A 16,044-nucleotide genomic window follows, 5' to 3' on the forward strand; every position below is an offset into this window, starting at 1 on the left:
GAGCTCCAGTATCCGGTGGCTGCTGTCCCGGTGCAGCAGATGGGGGGCGCTGATGTCCTCAAGGGCGTAGTGCTGCAGAGGGGGCGGCGTGGGGTGCAGCTGGGCGCTGAGGGGCAGGGGGTTGGCCGGGCTATGGCGGGGCGCCGGGCTGATGGTGCAGATGCGCTTAGCTGGGGGCTCCAGGGGAGCGGGGGGGCGCTCGTGGAAGCCGTTCTCTTTTCCCCTGCAAGAGAGAGGGATGAGAGAGGAGAGGACAGGGTGAGGGATGAGAGAGGAGAGGACAGGGTGAGGAATGAGAGAGGAGAGGACAGGGTGAGGGATGAGAGAGGAGAGGACAGGGTGAGGGATGAGAGAGGGGAGGACAGGGTGAGGGATGAGAGAGGAGAGGACAGGGTGAGGGATGAGAGAGGAGAGGACAGGGTGGGGGATGAGAGAGGAGAGGACAGGGTGAGGGATGAGAGAGGAGAGGACAGGGTGAGGGATGAGAGGACAGGGTGAGGGATGAGAGATGAGAGGACAGTGAGGGATGAGGGATGAGGAGAGGACAGGGTGAGGGATGAGAGAGGAGAGGACAGGGTGAGGGATGAGAGAGGAGAGGACAGGGTGAGGGTTGAGAGAGGAGAGGACAGGGTGGGCGATGAGAGAGGAGAGGACAGGGTGAGGGATGAGAGAGGAGGGACAGGGTGAGGGATGAGAGGGAGAGGACAGGGCGGGGATGAGAGAGGAGAGGACAGGGTGGGGGATGAGAGAGGAGAGGACAGGACAGGGTGAGGGATGAGAGAGGAGAGGACAGGGTGATGGATGAGAGAGGAGAGGACAGAGTGAGGGATGAGAGAGGAGAGGACAGGGTGGGGGATGAGAGAGGAGAGGACAGGACAGGGGAGGGATGAGAGAGGAGGGACAGGGTGATGGATGAGAGAGGAGAGGACAGGTGAGGGGGATGAGAGAGGAGAGGACAGGGTGGGGGATGAGAGAGGAGAGGACAGGGTGAGGGATGACAGAGGAGAGGACAGGGTGATGGATGAGAGAGGAGAGGACAGGGTGGGGGAATGAGAGAGGAGAGGACAGGGTGATGGGTGAGAGAAGAGAGGACAGGGTGGTGGATGAGAGAGGAGAGGAGAGGACAGGGTGGGGGATGAGAGAGGAGAGGACAGGGTGAGGGATGAGAGAGGAGAGGACAGGGTGGGGGGTGAGAGAGGAGAGGACAAGGTGGGGGATGAGAGAGGAGAGGACAGGGTGATGGATGAGAGAGGAGAGGACAGAGTGAGGGATGAGAGGAGGAGGGGACAGGGTGGGGGATGAGAGAGGAGAGGACAGGGTGAGGGATGACAGAGGAGAGGACAGGGTGATGGATGAGAGAGGAGAGGACAGGGTGAGGGATGAGAGAGGAGAGGACAGGGTGATGGGTGAGAGAGGAGAGGACAGGGTGGTGGATGAGAGAGGAGAGGAGAGGAGAGGACAGGGTGGGGGATGAGAGAGGAGAGGACAGGGTGAGGGATGAGAGAGGAGAGGACAGGGTGGGGGGTGAGAGAGGAGAGGACAGGGTGGGGGTGAGAGAGGAGAGGACAAGGTGGGGGATGAGAGAGGAGAGGACAGGGTGGGGGATGAGAGATGAGAGGACAGGGTGGGGGATGAGAGCTAGGAGAGGACAGGGTGGGGGATGAGAGATGAGAGGACAGGGTGGGGGATGAACAGATGAGAGGACAGGGTGATGGATGAGAGATGAGAGGACAGGGTGATGGATGAACAGATGAGTTAGGACAGGGTGATGGATAACTGAACAGAGGACAGGGACTGATGGATGGTGTGAGACTGGGAGTGTTAGATGAGGTCTGCATCTACTGCATAGTATTTTAGGACAGTTGTGTATGTGTACATGTCTGGGGGTCCTGAGGAGAGGTTCTACTGAACATAGCTACCTGTTAGTCTATGTCTGTATCTCTACTGAACACAGCTACCTGTTAGGACTGTCTCTGTCTGTATCTCTACTGAACACAGCTACCTGTTAGGACTGTCTCTTAACTGTCTGTATCTCTACTGAACATAGCTACCTGTTAGGACTGTCTCTTAACTGTCTGTATCTCTACTGAACATAGCTACCTGTTAGGACTGTCTCTTAACTGTCTGTATCTCTACTGAACATAGCTACCTGTTAGGACTGTCTCTTAACTGTCTGTATCTCTACTGAACATAGCTACCTGTTAGGACTGTCTCTTAACTGTCTGTATCTCTACTGAACATAGCTACCTGTTAGGACTGTCTCTTAACTGTCTGTATCTCTACTGAACATAGCTACCTGTTAGGACTGTCTCTTAACTGTCTGTATCTCTACTGAACATAGCTACCTGTTAGGACTGTCTCTGTCTGTATCTCTACTGAACATAGCTACCTGTTAGGACTGTCTCTGTCTGTATCTCTACTGAACATAGCTACCTGTTAGGACTGTCTCTGTCTGTATCTCTACTGAACACAGCTACCTGTTAGGACTGTCTCTGTCTGTATCTCTACTGAACACAGCTACCTGTTAGGACTGTCTCTGTCTGTATCTCTACTGAACATAGCTACCTGTTAGGACTGTGTCTCTTAACTGTCTGTATCTCTACTGAACATAGCTACCTGTTAGGACTGTGTCTCTTAACTGTCTGTATCTCTACTGAACATAGCTACCTGTTAGGACTGTCTCTTAACTGTCTGTATCTCTACTGAACATAGCTACCTGTTAGGACTGTCTCTGTCTGTATCTCTACTGAACATAGCTACCTGTTAGGACTGTCTCTTAACTGTCTGTATCTCTACTGAACATAGCTACCTGTTAGGACTGTCTCTTAACTGTCTGTATCTCTACTGAACATAGCTACCTGTTAGGACTGTCTCTTAACTGTCTGTATCTCTACTGAACATAGCTACCTGTTAGGACTGTCTCTTAACTGTCTGTATCTCTACTGAACATAGCTACCTGTTAGGACTGTCTCTTAACTGTCTGTATCTCTACTGAACATAGCTACCTGTTAGGACTGTCTCTTAACTGTCTGTATCTCTACTGAACATAGCTACCTGTTAGGACTGTCTCTTAACTGTCTGTATCTCTACTGAACATAGCTACCTGTTAGGACTGTCTCTTAACTGTCTGTATCTCTACTGAACATAGCTACCTGTTAGGACTGTCTCTTAACTGTCTGTATCTCTACTGAACATAGCTACCTGTTAGGACTGTCTCTTAACTGTCTGTATCTCTACTGAACATAGCTACCTGTTAGGACTGTCTCTTAACTGTCTGTATCTCTACTCTACTGAACATAGCTACCTGTTAGGACTGTCTCTTAACTGTCTGTATCTCTACTGAACATAGCTACCTGTTAGGACTGTCTCTTAACTGTCTGTATCTCTACTGAACATAGCTACCTGTTAGGACTGTCTCTTAACTGTCTGTATCTCTACTGAACATAGCTACCTGTTAGGACTGTCTCTTAACTGTCTGTATCTCTACTGAACATAGCTACCTGTTAGGACTGTCTCTTAACTGTCTGTATCTCTACTGAACATAGCTACCTGTTAGGACTGTCTCTTAACTGTCTGTATCTCTACTGAACATAGCTACCTGTTAGGACTGTCTCTTAACTGTCTGTATCTCTACTGAACATAGCTACCTGTTAGGACTGTCTCTTAACTGTCTGTATCTCTACTGAACATAGCTACCTGTTAGGACTGTCTCTTAACTGTCTGTATCTCTACTGAACATAGCTACCTGTTAGGACTGTCTCTTAACTGTCTGTATCTCTACTGAACATAGCTACCTGTTAGGACTGTCTCTTAACTGTCTGTATCTCTACTGAACATAGCTACCTGTTAGGACTGTCTCTTAACTGTCTGTATCTCTACTGAACATAGCTACCTGTTAGGACTGTCTCTTAACTGTCTGTATCTCTACTGAACATAGCTACCTGTTAGGACTGTCTCTTCTGTATCTCTAACTAGCTACTGTTATGTCTCTTAACTGTCTGTATCTCTACTGAACATAGCTACCTGTTAGGACTGTCTCTTAACTGTCTGTATCTCTACTGAACATAGCTACCTGTTAGGACTGTCTCTTAACTGTCTGTATCTCTACTGAACATAGCTACCTGTTAGGACTGTCTCTTAACTGTCTGTATCTCTACTGAACATAGCTACCTGTTAGGACTGTCTCTTAACTGTCTGTATCTCTACTGAACATAGCTACCTGTTAGGACTGTCTCTTAACTGTCTGTATCTCTACTGAACATAGCTACCTGTTAGGACTGTCTCTTAACTGTCTGTATCTCTACTGAACATAGCTACCTGTTAGGACTGTCTCTGTCTCTTAACTGTCTGTATCTCTACTGAACATAGCTACCTGTTAGGACTGTCTCTTAACTGTCTGTATCTCTACTGAACATAGCTACCTGTTAGGACTGTCTCTTAACTGTCTGTATCTCTACTGAACATAGCTACCTGTTAGGACTGTCTCTTAACTGTCTGTATCTCTACTGAACATAGCTACCTGTTAGGACTGTCTCTTAACTGTCTGTATCTCTACTGAACATAGCTACCTGTTAGGACTGTCTCTTAACTGTCTGTATCTCTACTGAACATAGCTACCTGTTAGGACTGTCTCTTAACTGTCTGTATCTCTACTGAACATAGCTACCTGTTAGGACTGTCTCTTAACTGTCTGTATCTCTACTGAACATAGCTACCTGTTAGGACTGTCTCTTAACTGTCTGTATCTCTACTGAACATAGCTACCTGTTAGGACTGTCTCTTAACTGTCTGTATCTCTACTGAACATAGCTACCTGTTAGGACTGTCTCTTAACTGTCTGTATCTCTACTGAACATAGCTACCTGTTAGGACTGTCTCTTAACTGTCTGTATCTCTACTGAACATAGCTACCTGTTAGGACTGTCTCTTAACTGTCTGTATCTCTACTGAACATAGCTACCTGTTAGGACTGTCTCTTAACTGTCTGTATCTCTACTGAACATAGCTACCTGTTAGGACTGTCTCTTAACTGTCTGTATCTCTACTGAACATAGCTACCTGTTAGGACTGTCTCTTAACTGTCTGTATCTCTACTGAACATAGCTACCTGTTAGGACTGTCTCTTAACTGTCTGTATCTCTACTGAACATAGCTACCTGTTAGGACTGTCTCTTAACTGTCTGTATCTCTACTGAACATAGCTACCTGTTAGGACTGTGTCTCTTAACTGTCTGTATCTCTACTGAACATAGCTACCTGTTAGGACTGTCTCTTAACTGTCTGTATCTCTACTGAACATAGCTACCTGTTAGGACTGTCTCTTAACTGTCTGTATCTCTACTGAACATAGCTACCTGTTAGGACTGTCTCTTAACTGTCTGTATCTCTACTGAACATAGCTACCTGTTAGGACTGTCTCTTAACTGTCTGTATCTCTACTGAACATAGCTACCTGTTAGGACTGTCTCTTAACTGTCTGTATCTCTACTGAACATAGCTACCTGTTAGGACTGTCTCTTAACTGTCTGTATCTCTACTGAACATAGCTACCTGTTAGGACTGTCTCTTAACTGTCTGTATCTCTACTGAACATAGCTACCTGTTAGGACTGTCTCTTAACTGTCTGTATCTCTACTGAACATAGCTACCTGTTAGGACTGTCTCTTAACTGTCTGTATCTCTACTGAACATAGCTACCTGTTAGGACTGTCTCTTAACTGTCTGTATCTCTACTGAACATAGCTACCTGTTAGGACTGTCTCTTAACTGTCTGTATCTCTACTGAACATAGCTACCTGTTAGGACTGTCTCTTAACTGTCTGTATCTCTACTGAACATAGCTACCTGTTAGGACTGTCTCTTAACTGTCTGTATCTCTACTGAACATAGCTACCCGTTAGGACTGTCTCTTAACTGTCTGTATCTCTACTGAACATAGCTACCTGTTAGGACTGTGTCTCTTAACTGTCGGGTTTCTCTCTCTCTCGCTGGGCTCCAGTAGCAGTTCCGAGGAGTCGGGGCGAGGCCAGAGTAGTGCTGAGTAGGAGGTGCTCGTGTTGGGATAGGTACTGGGCTGGGGTCTGCTTGGCCGCACGCGCACAGTGGAGCAACTCCCTCTGCAGCAGGGGCAGGTTGGCCTGGAGAGGGGAAGAGAGGCGGTGGAGAGATGGGAGGAGAGGGGGAGGAGAGATGGAGGTGAGTGTAATTTGAAACATGGTGTTGCATTAACACACAGCCAAAAGAGAGAGTGAGACAGACAGATGGAGAGAGAGAGAGAGAGGCAGAGAGAAAGGCAGAGAGAGAAAGACAGATAAACAGAGGAAAATGACAGAGAAAGACAGAACCAGGAGAGAGAAAGGCCGACAGAGAGACAGACAGACAGATAGAGAAACAGAGGAATAGGAGAAAGAAAAACAGAGAGAAGCTAGTAGGTAGAAGTTAGGAGCAGTATTTTCCTCATTTGTTTTCATATGCAGTTTCATCAGAGCTTCCACAATCCAACTACAGCTAGCACAGCTGTCAAGGACGGCCAAAGTTGCTTTAAGGAGCAGTTCTCTGTGGGTCTAACTCCAAGAAGTTCTGGAAAACTGTTAAAAACCTGGAGAATAAACCCTCCTCACAGCTGCCCATATCCCATAAAGTTGATGATGTGGTTGTTACTGACAAGAAGCACATGGTTGAGCTCTTTAATCACCACTTCATTAAGTCAGGATTCCTATTTGACTCAGCCATGCATCCTTGCCCGTCCAACATTTCCTTATCCCCCACCCCTTCTAATGCAACTAGCCCCGATGCTTCTCCCTCTTTTCCCCCTGCCCCGCTACAAAGTTTCTCCCTGCAGGTGGTCACTGAGTCAAAGGGGCTAAAGGAGCTCCTTAAACTTGTCCCCAAAAAAACATCTGGGCCACCCTTTCTTCTTTAAGGTTGCTGCCCCCATCGTCGCCAAGCCTGTCTCTTCTCTCTGGGGAGGTTTCCATTGCTTGGAAGGCAGCCATGATTTGTCCTTTATTTAAAGGGGAGGTCAAGATGTTATAGGCCTATTTCTATCTTGCCCTGTTTATCAAAGGTGCTGGAAAAACTGGTACTGTAAATAATCACCTGACTGGCTTTCTTGATGTCTATAATATTCTCTCTGGAATGCAATCTGGTTTCCGCTCAGGTTATGGATGTGTCAATGCAACCTTAAAGGTCCTCAATGATGCCACCATTGCCCTTGATTCTAAGCAATGTTTTGCTGCTATTTTTATTGACTTGCCCAAAGCTTTTGATACGATAGACCATTTCATTCTTGTGAGCTGGCTAAGGAGTATTGGTGTCTCTGAGGGGTCTTTGGCCTGGTTTGCTAACTACCTCACTCAAAGAGTGCAGTGTATAATGTCAGAAAATCTGCTGTCTCAGCCACTGCCTTTCACCAAGGGAGAACCCCAAGGCTCGATACTCGGCACAATGCTCTTCTCAATTTAATTTAGCAGGCAACAATTTATGAGTCCTGTGTGGCAGGCATGGCGCTAGCGAATTCCCGCTCTTGTAAGTCTCAAAAGCGTCCATTTATATTATTATTATATATTTATATGCAGATGATACAGTCTTATACTCAGCTGGTCCCTCCCCGGATTTTGTCTTAAACGCTCTACAACAAAGCTTTCTTAGTGACCAACAAGCTTTCTCTACCCTTAACCTTGTTCTGAACACCTCCAAAACAAAGGTCATGTGGTTTGGTAAGAAGAATGCTCCTCTCCCCACAGGTGTGATTACTACCTCTCAGGGTTTAGAGCTTGAGGTAGTCACCTCATACAAGTACTTGGGAGTATGGCTAGACGGTAAAGTTAAATCTATACTTGGTTTCCTCTATCGTAATCTCTCCTCTTTCACCCCAGCTGCCAAACTAACCCTGATTCAGATGACCATCCTACCCATGCTAGATTACGGAGACATAATTTATAGATTGGCAGGTAAGGGTCTCGAGCGGCAGGGTTCTTTACCTATCGGCCATCCGATTTGACACCAATGCTCTTTATAGGACACATCACTGCACTCTATACTCCTCTGTAAACTGGTCATCTCTGTATACCTGTCGCAAGCACCACTGGTTGATGCTTATTTATAAAACCCTCTTAGGCCTCACTCCCCCTTATATGAGATATCTACAGCAGTCCTCATCCTCCTCACTCACACATCCGTTCCGTAGAGTCACATTCTGTTAAAGGTCTCCAAAGCACACACATCCCTGGGTCGCTCATCTTTTCAGTTCGCTGCAGCTAGCGATTGGAACGAGCTGCAACAAACACTCAAACTGGACAGTGTTATCTCAATCTCTACATTGAAAGACTCAATCATGGACACTCTTACTGACAGTTGTGGCTGCTTTGCATGATGTATTGTTGTCTCTATAATGCTTGTACCATGTTTTGTGCTGCTGCCATGTTGTGTTGCTACCATGCTGTGTTGTCATGTGTTGCTGCCATGCTGTGTTGTCATGTGTTGCTGCCATGTTGTGTTGCTACTATGCTGTGTTGTCATGTGTTGATGCCATGTTGTGTTGCTACCATGCTGTGTTGTCATGTGTTGATGTCATGTTGTGTTGCTACCATGCTGTGTTGTCATGTGTTGCTGCCATGCAATGTTGTTTTCTTAGGTCTCTCTTTATGTAGTGTTGTCTCTCTTGTCGTGATGTGTTTTGTCCTATATTTTAATTTAATTTATTTTTATTTTTTTTCCCAGCCCGCGTCCACACATGAGGCCTTTTGGTAGGCCGTCATTGTAAATAAGAATTTGTTCTTAACGGACTTGCCTTAAATAAAGGTTAAATAAATACAAGTTCACACCACAGGAACAAAAATGCAATACCCTGATCTGATCTTGTGCAAATGCAAAGTAAAGGCCCTATTAAATCTAACTGACCCACAAAATTACCATAAAGTGATGTTTTCACGTGAAAATCCTGAAACGCGCCCATGACTTATTTACATATCGTAGGACGTCACGGAAACGGCATGGCGATATGGCAGAGACACTAGACAGAAATGTGTCACTGATGAAGCCCAGAAGGAGACATACAACAGATCTCTCCGTGAGAGAGACGCCTGGAGAACAGACACACTCTCTCTCACACATGCACAAACACGTGCCCACACATTCGCACACACACTCACATACCCTCTCTCCCTCGCCTGATAAGCGTTAGGCCCCTAACTGTTTCTGCACCCTGACTGTTTCTGCCCCCTGACTGTTTCAGCCCCTGACTGTTTCTGCACCCTGACTGTTTCAGCACCCTGACTGTTTCTGCACCCTGACTGTTTCTGCATCCTGACTTTTCAGCACCCTGACTGTTTCTGCACCCTGACTGTTTCTGCACCCTGACTGTTTCTGCACCCTGACTGTTTCTGCACCCTGACTGTTTCAGCCCCTGACTGTTTCAGCACCCTGACTGTTTCAGCACCCTGACTGTTTCAGCACCCTGACTGTTTCAGCCCCCTGACTGTTTCAGCCCCCTGACTGTTTCTGCACCCTGACTGTTTCAACCCCTGACTGTTTCAGCCCCCTGACTGTTTCTGCCCCCTGACTGTTTCTGCCCCCTGACTGTTTCAGCCCCTGACCAGCCCCCTGACTGTTTCAGCACCCTGACTGTTTCAGCACCCTGACTGTTTCAGCCCCCTGACTGTTTCTGCACCCTGACTGTTTCAGCACCCTGACTGTTTCAGCACCCTGACTGTTTCAGCATCCTGACTGTTTCAGCCCCTGACTGTTTCAGCCCCCTGACTGTTTCAGCACCCTGACTGTTTCAGCCCCCTGACTGTTTCTGAACCCTAACTGTTTCAGCCCCCTGACTGTTTCAGCCCCCTGACTGTTTCTGCACCCTGACTGTTTCTGCTCCCTGACTGTTTCTGCTCCCTGACTGTTTCTGCTCCCTGACTGTTTCAGCCCCTTGTTTCTGCACCCTGACTGTTTCTGCTCCCTGACTGTTTCTGCTCCCTGACTGTTTCTGCTCCCTGACTGTTTCAGCCCCCTGACTGTTTCTGCACCCTGACTGTTTCAGCATCCTGACTGTTTCAGCACCCTGACTGTTTCTGCACCCTGACTGTTTCAGCATCCTGACTGTTTCAGCCCCCTGACTGTTTCAGCACCCTGACTGTTTCCCCCCTGACTGTTTCAGCACCCTGACTGTTTCAGCATCCTGACTGTTTCAGCACCCTGACTGTTTCAGCCCCCTGACTGTTTCTGCACCCTGACTGTTTCAGCCCCCTGACTGTTTCAGCACCCTGACTGTTTCAGCACCCTGACTGTTTCAGCCCCTGACTGTTTCAGCCCCCTGACTGTTTCTGCACCCTGACTGTTTCTGCACCCTGACTGTTTCAGCCCCCTGACTGTTTCTGCACCCTGACTGTTTCAGCATCCTGACTGTTTCAGCATCCTGACTGTTTCAGCACCCTGACTGTTTCAGCCCCCTGACTGTTTCAGCCCCCTGACTGTTTCTGCACCCTGACTGTTTCAGCATCCTGACTGTTTCAGCATCCTGACTGTTTCAGCACCCTGACTGTTTCAGCCCCCTGACTGTTTCTGCACCCTGACTGTTTCAGCATCCTGACTGTTTCAGCATCCTGACTGTTTCAGCACCCTGACTGTTTCAGCCCCCTGACTGTTTCTGCACCCTGACTGTTTCAGCCCCCTGACTGTTTCTGCACCCTGACTGTTTCAGCCCCTGACTGTTTCAGCACCCTGACTGTTTCAGCATCCTGACTGTTTCAGCCCCCTGACTGTTTCAGCCCCCTGACTGTTTCTGCACCCTGACTGTTTCAGCATCCTGACTGTTTCAGCCCCCTGACTGTTTCAGCACCCTGACTGTTTCCCCCCTGACTGTTTCAGCACCCTGACTGTTTCAGCATCCTGACTGTTTCAGCACCCTGACTGTTTCCCCCCTGACTGTTTCAGCACCCTGACTGTTTCAGCATCCTGACTGTTTCAGCCCCCTGACTGTTTCTGCACCCTGACTGTTTCAGCCCCCTGACTGTTTCAGCACCCTGACTGTTTCAGCATCCTGACTGTTTCAGCACCCTGACTGTTTCAGCCCCTGACTGTTTCAGCACCCTGACTGTTTCAGCCCCTGACTGTTTCAGCACCCTGACTGTTTCAGCACCCTGACTGTTTCAGCATCCTGACTGTTTCAGCACCCTGACTGTTTCAGCCCCCTGACTGTTTCAGCACCCTGACTGTTTCAGCATCCTGACTGTTTCAGCACCCTGACTGTTTCAGCACCCTGACTGTTTCAGCACCCTGACTGTTTCTGCACCCTGACTGTTTCAGCACCCTGACTGTTTCTGCACCCTGACTGTTTCTGCACCCTGACTGTTTCTGCACCCTGACTGTTTCCCCCCTGACTGTTTCAGCACCCTGACTGTTTCAGCATCCTGACTGTTTCAGCACCCTGACTGTTTCCCCCCTGACTGTTTCAGCACCCTGACTGTTTCAGCATCCTGACTGTTTCAGCCCCCTGACTGTTTCTGCACCCTGACTGTTTCAGCCCCCTGACTGTTTCAGCACCCTGACTGTTTCAGCATCCTGACTGTTTCAGCACCCTGACTGTTTCAGCCCCCTGACTGTTTCAGCACCCTGACTGTTTCAGCCCCCTGACTGTTTCAGCACCCTGACTGTTTCAGCACCCTGACTGTTTCAGCACCCTGACTGTTTCAGCACCCTGACTGTTTCAGCACCCTGACTGTTTCTGCACCCTGACTGTTTCAGCACCCTGACTGTTTCAGCACCCTGACTGTTTCAGCACCCTGACTGTTTCAGCCCCCTGACTGTTTCTGCACCCTGACTGTTTCAGCATCCTGACTGTTTCTGCCCCCTGACTGTTTCAGCACCCTGACTGTTTCAGCACCCTGACTGTTTCTGAACCCTGACTGTTTCAGCACCCTGACTGTTTCTGCACCCTGACTGTTTCAGCACCCTGACTGTTTCAGCACCCTGACTGTTTCAGCCCCCTGACTGTTTCAGCCCCCTGACTGTTTCTGCACCCTGACTGTTTCTGCACCCTGACTGTTTCAGCACCCTGACTGTTTCAGCCCCCTGACTGTTTCTGCACCCTGACTGTTTCAGCCCCCTGACTGTTTCAGCACCCTGACTGTTTCAGCCCCCTGACTGTTTCTGCACCCTGACTGTTTCTGCACCCTGACTGTTTCAGCACCCTGACTGTTTCTGCACCCTGACTGTTTCAGCACCCTGACTGTTTCTGCACCCTGACTGTTTCTGCACCCTGACTGTTTCAGCACCCTGACTGTTTCAGCACCCTGACTGTTTCTGAACCCTGACTGTTTCTGCACCCTGACTGTTTCTGCACCCTGACTGTTTCAGCACCCTGACTGTTTCAGCACCCTGACTGTTTCAGCACCCTGACTGTTTCAGCACCCTGACTGTTTCAGCACCCTGACTGTTTCTGTTGCTTTCACTAAATCACTGAAACACTCAAACACACAGTCCATCACTCATCACTATGTAGAGACGGACAACCACCCCAAACCACAACCGCAAACCACAACCGCAAACCCCGACCACAACCTCCAAACCTCAAACCTCACTTCAGATCAGGGTTTACTTTAGGAAAATGTGGCACCGGACTTTTGACTGTCCACATTTACTTTTCGTCATCCAACAAGACGAGTAACGAACAGCAAAATCACTAGCCTATGTCAATCTACTATGGTAGAAAAGTTTAGGCTATCTATTCTATTGGTCAGCTTGTGGAGAAATAAATAACCTATTTCAAACAGACTCCGGGACAGTTGTGGGACGATAGATCCCAAATTCATACAACCAGTAGGCCTTGGCTACATGAAGCAAATGTTAAAAAGCAATGAGTCTGATGCAACAGATCAGAACGTTTAGCTTAAAATGTTGATCAACTATTTTTTCTTCCCATTATAAGTGCAGCAATGTGCACAAGGCAGTAGGCTACGCACAAATGTTTGTTCCATAATGCAAATAGTTGGAAAACACCATTGTCAAACGGGCACTGCACATGCGAGCGGTTTCATGTGACAGAGATGAAAATATCCATTAGAGATGTAGAAAGATAGGAGATCTAATATACTACTTTGAAGCAAGGTAAGACATGCCTCATAATATGTATTAAAACATTCAGGTTTCAAACAATTCATTATGTTGCCGTTTTATACCGCGTTTTATGCCGCGTTCAAACAACTGGGAACTTGGAAATCTCCAACCTTAGTGCGTTCAAGACAACTGGAAACTGGGATAAAAACGAACTCAGACTGGGAAAAAATAGTTTTGAACGGTCATCCAACCCGTAATTCCAACTCAGGAACTCTGGCCTCTTTCTAGAGCTCCGAGATTCCAACCTGAAGATCACTGATGTCATGATTTGACCTCGTATTTTTCAGTGTTCCCAGTTGTCTTGAAAGCAGCGCAGGATGCTGCCGCATCAGCTCCTCCGCTAACTGACAGATTTTCCATGTGTGATAAATAAGATACATAAATATACTGTACACACGCAGCAATTTAATTCTACAAAATTATGCAAATTGACCTATGTGTGTCTGTGTGTAGTAGAGAGAGAGAGAGAGAGAGAGAGAGAGAGAGAGAGAGAGAGACAGGAGGAAGACAAGCATCACATGCCACTATCAGAATGCTGGCACCCTGGTAGGAGGTAGAGAGAGAGAGGGTCAAGCAAAATAGTGAAAAAGTGATGAGCAGAGGCAGAATGAAGTAAAGGAATCCCCCTCCCTCTCTCTTTCCATCCTTAATGAACAACAGGCCCAAGTGTGCTTATAATTACATGCACTTCCTCATTCCCCCCTTAAGACCCTTGCCCCCTCTCTTTATCCCCTTCCTTACCCACCTCTCAACCCCTACTTAGGGCCTCTCGACCCCTACCTAGGGCCTCTCGACCTCTACCTAGGGCCTCTCGACCCCTACCTAGGGCCTCTCGACCCCTACCTAGGGCCTCTCGACCCCTACCTAGGGCCTCTCGACCCCTACCTAGGGCCTCTCGACCCCTACCTAGGGCCTCTCGACCCCTACCTAGGGCATCTCGACCCCTACCTAGGGCCTCTCGACCCCTACCTAGGGCCTCTCGACCCCTACCTAGGGCCTCTCGACACATATGTTGTCTGTCAGTTAAGCGCCGGTCTCTTTTTCTGCTGGACGGACGTGAGACTGGCGAAGCCGGGCAAACCTGAATGACTGCCTTCATTTAATGCGACACAGAGCCCCATAAAAGAAGAGAATGGTTTATAGTCATGTTTCACACTTCCGAGCTCTCTCTCTCTCTCTCTCTGCCACAATGGTGCTACGGATGGAGAGAGAGAGAGAGGAGGAGGAAGTTGAGGTGCATCGTAAATTACGAAAATTCATCTCTGATATGTTTTCAGACAGTTGTGGTTTCGGGAAAAATGAGGTAACCCGTGGAAAAAGAGCAGATTTTCACCAGCTGAAAAATGTGACTGGTTGGAAGATTTATGCTCAGGTCTCATGAGGGTAGCTCCTAAAAATACTACTATTTCAGGCCCCCATGTTGCAAAGTTACTCAAAAGCCCAATAAAACAACCCCTGTCGCTCGTTAAGTCAACACATACAGCTGCATTGTTACATTGGGAACGACTGAAAGGCAATAAATTAAATCTCCGATTCCAATTTCCTTTTTGTATGACAAACTGTCTGGCTGTTAAATATTCAATGCGATTATAATATTTTTTGCCCATTCTAATTATGCTGCCATCTACTTGCAGTTTCTCATGATTTGTTTGCATATTTGCGTTATTATTGGTTTATTAAATACTAGACAATGACGTCCAAAGATTTCTGAGAGAACTGTAATTATAATCCTCTGTCCCAGAAGCTCCTCTACGCTTCATGAAAGAATATGTCCCAAATAACACCCTATCCTCTATATAGTGCACTTCTTCCCATAGAGGCCAGGTCAAAAATAGTGTACTCTATAGGGAATAGGGTGCCATTTGGGATGAACTCTAGCTTTTACCTTCAATACAAACATCTGGTTTTTCCCACTCCTGATTTCATGACTAATTATACGCAGTCCTTGAGTCATTGTAAACCTTCTCCGAAACATCAAAGGCCTTGTGAGGAGGACAAAGAGGAACACTGTAGCAGCACAGGCCTGGATTCAGTTATGAATATTCACAGCACAGGGAGAAGGAAAGATAGAGGGGGAGGAGGAGAGAGAGAGAGAGAGAGAGAGAGAGAGAGAGAGAGAGAGAGAGAGAGAGAGAGAGAGGGAGAGAGGTGGGAAAGAGTGTGTGAGAGAGAGAAGGGAGAGAGAGTGACAGAAAGAGTGAGAGAAGAGGGGAGAAAGAGAGAGAGAGAAAGAGGGGAGAAAGAGAGTGAGAGAAAGAGGGGAGAAAGAGAGAGAGAGAAAGAGGGGAGAAAGAGAGAGAGAGAAAGAGGGGAGAAAGAGAGAGAGAGAAAGAGGGGAGAAAGAGAGTGAGAGAGAGAGAGATATAAGAGGGTGAAAGAGTGTGAGAGAGAGAAAGAGAGAGGAAAAGAACGAGAGAGAGAGGGAAAAAAAGAGAGAGGGAGAGAAAAGAGAGATGTGAAATAAAGAGTGGAAATAACAGAGAGTAACAGAGAAATAGAAAGATAGGAAACAGAGAGAAAGAGAGGTTGGTGTTACCTTGAGGAAGGGAATGACGAAGGGCCTCAGGGGAAAGTTGGTGGCCTCCTGGAGCCTTGAGTGGAACTCCTCGATGGTGACTGTTGAATTCTGGGACACATAGAGATCAGCCAATCACAATTCACCTCTCAAGGTTCAGTTTATTTGTCTCCATCACTGAGCTTGACATTGTGTGTGTTCCAGATCAACTACATTGCAGCTGCCACACTGAGTCCATTTGTAGATCAGTCCAAATAGATTCTCTCAGACATGAGGATAGACTTGAATCCCTTTGAGTGACCAGAGAAATAACTATATGGCACCAAAAGTCCGTTTCCCTTTCAACTGCTGATCAACTTGTTCATGGATGAATGATGTGCAACAGATTATATGTACAGTGGGGAGAACAAGAATTTGAT

General features: G+C 47.5%; 1 pseudogene; it reads right to left on the minus strand.

Annotated features, from left to right (window-relative positions):
• The window catches only part of LOC135541390 (protein CBFA2T2-like), a 98,586-nt pseudogene that overhangs the window by 11,990 nt on the left and 70,552 nt on the right, over positions 1–16,044 (minus strand).

Source organism: Oncorhynchus masou, chromosome 6 (genome assembly GCF_036934945.1).
Source record: "Oncorhynchus masou masou isolate Uvic2021 chromosome 6, UVic_Omas_1.1, whole genome shotgun sequence".
Taxonomy (NCBI): Eukaryota; Metazoa; Chordata; class Actinopteri; order Salmoniformes; family Salmonidae; genus Oncorhynchus; species Oncorhynchus masou.